This window comes from Carassius carassius, chromosome 29 (assembly GCF_963082965.1).
Source record: "Carassius carassius chromosome 29, fCarCar2.1, whole genome shotgun sequence".
In the NCBI taxonomy this organism is placed as follows: Eukaryota; Metazoa; Chordata; class Actinopteri; order Cypriniformes; family Cyprinidae; genus Carassius; species Carassius carassius.
In genome coordinates, this window is record NC_081783.1 from 3,321,144 (window position 1) to 3,327,143 (window position 6,000).

Consider the following 6,000-nt stretch of genomic DNA (forward strand, 5'->3'; position numbering starts at 1 on the left):
TGCACTAAGTGAAAATGTAAAATTGATTAACAGTGCAAAAATAAATTATGCATATGGCAGTGTGCTTACATATTCTACAATAACCTTCAAGTGGAGCACGTTCTGCTTTACATGTGTCAGATGTGCTTAAAACACAAACTTGACTGATTGTCATTTTCCAGCAAATAAAGATTACAACATCTTGTTATTACAATATTGTGTGTGATTATGTTGATAGAGATAAACCAATGGTTTAAAAACAATTTAACTTACACAGTCATTTCTTTCTATATTTCTCTGGAGAGGGTTCTTTAAAACCAGTTTGTTGGCAGCTTGAATATACTCTGCATTAGTTGGACACCTGGCAGAAAGGTAGAAACAAACTCTAAATTAGAGTTTTTTTATTTTGTCTAATCGTCTTCAGATTGTGAATTGATCATAGTACAGTTGTAATAGCAGAGGTGGTAATAATTATTATACTTACAGGATGTATGTAGTACTCTATTGTACAAAAAGGACGCAGATATAAACTATCATCTCTGAAGGATTCGCCGTCGATGCGGTCATCGTTTTGTCTCACTGTACATATGTCTGTCAACAACAAAGGGGGGTGTCTGCGGTCTTGGGTGACGGGATGGGGGGCTTATGATATTAGACTTCGTAGCCTATAATAATAATAATAATAAAAACAATGACTGTTGTAACAGTGCGTAAATCAGACCTTTCTGTAACGCTAACGCTAATGAGCTTAAAACTTATTTTGTTGTACACAGTGCCGCGAACTGTCAATCACTCCTGTACACGTGCATCACTGTCCTCCTCGCAGCTGCAGCAACTTGCGCTCTCTTCATCAAGCTTTAAAACAAAAAGGGGACAAAAATGTCGTATTGTCTTTGTGCATATAGATTAATTAGATAAATGAATATCTAAATTCGTGCCTAGCCGCCCACGGCAGAGAGCTGCACGGGTCCGATTTTGTAAATCCGCACCCGCAGTGCTTAAAACCGCATCCGACCCGTTTTCCGACAGCAGCACTAATTAAAATCCGCACCCGACCCGCTTAAAATAGAACCGACACCCGACCCGCACCCGAAATCAAATCAGTTAAGCCAATCACATTAGACACACTTTTTTCAAATTTCATTGCCAGCTTATACAGAAGTTATTACACGGCCTTTGGCATTAACACAAGGACAACCTCAGCCGAAGCTGTCAAAAAGCCGGTACATAAAGAACATGGCCAACGTTACCACAAAACTGAGTAACGCAATTTCGTCTAGCCTACATCAGACAATTTTGGGTGTAGGCCTATAGTAGGCTGTGTTATGCATCCTGATTGACTTCATGATTAGTTAAATCTGTTTTGCACATGCTTCGCCACAGAGTTAGCAATTTCAGACAGTACTACAGGACAGCATCTGTCTGATTCACTTCACGTCTGTGGGCATACGCACAGCTCAGTGTGGCCCAGGCACGGCGCCAGGATTCCAGTTTTGGATGGGCCAGACCAATTGTGGGTGGGCCTTAAATTAAAAACGTAAAAACGTAAAAAAAATCCAATCACTGCTTAACCTAATAAAAATATTGACTAATATAGCCTACTGTTATATTATCTGTGCGTAAACATAATATAGATTTTGATAGCTTGATGCTATTTAAATATTTTGTTGCATTGTTAAAAATTTCGGTGCAGGAAAGACCTATCCGCAATCGCTATCCATGGTTCTGACAAAAGAAGAGCGCTTTGGAATCTCCGTTACGCATGAAACGCAACATACCTGGGCGGCGTTTCCCGATAACATTTCTCTTAACGCGATACCAAGACTCTTAAGGTATAACTTAACTAAAGGTGTACTACCACTAAAGGTATCATTGCTAGGCGTCTTCAGGGCTATCATCCACTCGCGAGGCGCTGGCGCCCTCTAGCAACGGCGCTGTTTTTGGTAAAACATGATTTCATTAAGTTTTGTTTTATGGAAAACTCTTTTTAAAAGATATTCGTTTTTTATAAATTTTATCTTAATTTTGATCAATGTTTTATCAATCAATTGCCCGTATTTAATAAATAAGAAGCAAATATATAGCAGACAATGTAATGACCTTAAAAAATATTTTGCTACCTAAAAGTTAAAGATTTTTTGTGTCACGCATGCATGCATGTCTATTTCCCTCATATTAAATATAAAACGCATGTGGACTGATATTTTTCCAATGTCTGGGCTCCTTTATTAATGGAGTATATAAACAGACGTTTCAATATATTGGTATTAAATGCATTTTCTGAGAATTTATATTTCACATTTTGACTGCAAATGTCGAAATACGTGCTCTTTGGTCCATCAGTGCTTGAGTCACTGATCACATTAGAATAAAATATCTCATAATAAAATACAAAATTGACTGATTTATGAATGTATATAGTTATCATCAGTCGGGAATACAGATAAACGCTTTCATTTGTTGTATTTTTAATCCTGAAAGAAAACAGAACAACAGAAAAGAGCGAATCATACCACCGTCTGAGGTTGTGCTTCAGGTCGAACGGTTCACAGCTGAGCATCGCGAGAGGCGGATCTGCGCCAGAGCGCACATGTGAATGAGCTGCACAAAGTCATTTTCAGATGCAATAAAAAAAAAAAAAACCCTGGATAGCCTAGATTAGGCCCATATTCACAAATGTGTTAGCTATGGAATGAAATATCTGATATTCCGATTGTCAAATATATGCAAGTGGAAGTGTATTGTTGTTTAAACACCTTTAGCTATAACGATCGCGTTATGGAGCTTAGGCTATGCAAGATATAATTTTATGACACAAATTTTGAAATGTAGGCCTAAATCAAACACATTTTTAATTCAGATTCTGTATATTTATATATATATATATATATATATATATATATATATATATAAACGGACAAACCAGTTGGCTGATCTTTTACGTCTGTTAACTAATGACTCATGCAGCCGTTCGCGCAGTTGTGATTTTTTTAAAGTGGAAAGTAGGCCTATTTTTACGTTTGCACGTGACTGTTTTGAACCTGTGTTTAGACCCGTGTTTCCCCTGTGTCAGACCTGACCCGCACCTGTAACCGACACAGTTGGATATTTTTCACCCGTTTCAGCCAAATTTGCGGGTCACCCGTGGGTACCCGAACCCGTGCAGGACTCTATCTACGGTATTTTTTTAGAACTTAGAAAAAAGATGCTGCAGCCAATGAGCAGCTGGCGGGGGCTGGTTGCAGGACGACTCAACCTCACCAGACAGTTTTTAATGTTTATCAGACTATAACTACTCAAGATTTTGCTTTAGTATAATTTTCGGGACAATTAGGGCCAGATTCGGGATTCGGGACAACAGTTTAGATTTTGGGACTGTCACCCTTCCTGAAAGAGCTACTTCATTACTTCATTAGCTTGCGTCTGACCTGCAACGATAACATTCAGGCTTGGTATAGCATTCAGGCTTGGTTGGGTGGGGTGTCAGCCAACGACTCATCTGATTCTGATCGTGTTGTTGTAGTACTGAGAGTCTGAAACCAGAGGAGCATTTTAAGTGTTGTTCGTATGGTTGTTCACCGTTATTGATATTATACCGAGCCGAGCTTGCGCGTATCACACACCCTCTCCGGCCACGTTGAGTTATGAATGTTCCTGACAGCGGCAAAAGCGACGCATGTGCTTTATACTTGTAAAACTCAAGGGTGTACGGGTAATATAGTCTCTGCTTTGATAGTGAAGGGCGCTCTGAAAAGCGGCAGCGCAGGCAAGAGATTGAAACCACTATTAAAACAGATGTCCAAGTTCTGGGCGCACGGAGAGGTGGCGGTACGCTCACGACCTATATTTTGGAAGTGGCTTTTACTGAGTACCTGTGCGTACCGGATAACTTAAAGCACTGATGAATACATCTATATTAGGGCTGTAAAATGAATCAAATATCGATATGGACTTGTGTATATGAATATTAAAGTTAAAAGAGACAAAAATTGTTCTACGCGTCTCTGGGAATGAGCGCTCAATATGTGCATTTTTGTCATTCAGATACACACGATGTTCGCAGTGTTTCCCCCCACGCCGACTCCGCCCTCGCCACGCCCCCAGCTATGACTAGATCATAGACTGCATGGACTAGATGCCGACTGTATGTATACGACGCACTTACGTCATACATATGCTAATTAGCATGTTCATGTTCAATTCATGTTCATGTTCAATTCATGTTCTCATGATTTATTTTTATGAATTAAAATGTTTCAAAACATCCTCCCTTCTGTTTTTTTCACAAATCGCACCTTGTGAAAAATCATACTTAATCTGAATAGTGTTGTGTCCTACTTTACCTAACACGTTTATTTAGGCTAAGTGGGTCATTACTTTAAATATCCTTACAAATAAACACACGCAATTTTGATTTTTTTTTGGGGGTCAATTGCACATTCAATTAGAATGAATTTTTTTTTTAAATGAATGGTAATTATTTTCATTTAAAAGGAGTATTTGTCAGCGCACTTACCATGTTCTGATTGGTTATGTTTAAGCTTGACCACGCCCACCAAAGTGATGTCAGGCAAATAAGAACGGTGTGATATAGTAATTATTCATGACTGTTACAATATGATTGGCTCTTGATATTTAAAGGGCACTACAGCTGAAAATGAGTTTGACCCACTTTTTCTGATGTCCCACTCTTGGACATAACTCTAAATATAGTTCTGAAATGCAAAGATCTGTTTTCCTGAGGTAACTGCAAAACTGGTTTGCATTAAAGGTTATGAAATATACCCTTATTAACAAGCATTCAATAATAGACGATAGAAAGGCCATGCAGAAGGTTTCTAAATGCCACAATCAATTTACAGGCCCTGACATTTCTTATTTACAAAGCATTTAGCAGACATTAACAGGCAAAAAACTTAAATAAAACTAGATGTTTCAAACACTTTATTTTGAATATTAAACTTTACACACTATCACAGACATTTTTAATAACACTTTTGTCTGTTGAAAATGTACCCTTTAACTTTGCCTACATCAGGCGCTTTATTTATTTGTTAAACCTTTCATTTTTACCCTGACCTTTTACTCAACTTAGTAGTTTTTGCTCTTCTGACCTTTAAATTATTGACTTAAACCGTAAGGACAAGTTTTCCTAATGACAGTGCAATGTCTAAAGTACAAACCTGTGAGACATGCATGTCAATGAGATAATTATTGATGTGTGAGTCAAGGCATCCTTGAAATTATACCAAAAACCTCAACAGCACTGTTTTATTTACTGGTAAACCATGTACATTTAGCTTTTTTTCAACGTAAACATAAGTCATCATGTGAAGTGAACCAGCAGAGGGCAGAATAACACTTCATATTCAGTTTAAAAGTCACTCCAGCTGGTTTGGTTAGTTATTGAGAATGTTTTTTAATTGGTCAATTCATTTATTCACTCAAGCAGCTCCAAAGGGTGCATCCTGGGATGCTTAAAATCATACTGAAAATTATAAGAATTTAAAGCTCATCAAGAAAAACATTAATTCAGTCAGGTGTGTTCAGACTCTTGACTGGTCGTGTAGGAGCTCCTCAGACTGCACAGGGCTACATTTAAACTAAGATTGATTTGGAAGGGTATAGTGGGTATATATGGGGACATAACTGCAAGCAACAGACATTCAATTAAATGTTTGATCAAAATGATTGCTAATGACAATTTAGTAGTCACTAGATATTGGTATGTCATGGTGTCCCTACTAAACTCCATACATCCAAACAAAAAACTGTTTCTAAACCTCTCTTTTCTTTATTCAAAGTTGATCTAGACAAGCTCTGTTAATCCTAAAGCAGTCAAACTGCCTCTCCATATATTTAGTGTCCTCTTAAGGTGGAACTGTATTACTTTTTTGTTTTGTTAACCTGCAACACGTCCCTTAGGAAAATTAACTATGGTTTTAAAACAAAAAACAAACAAACAAACAAAAAAAACATACTGCATAGTTAAACCTTGGTAACCTATTTGTAAACAAATAT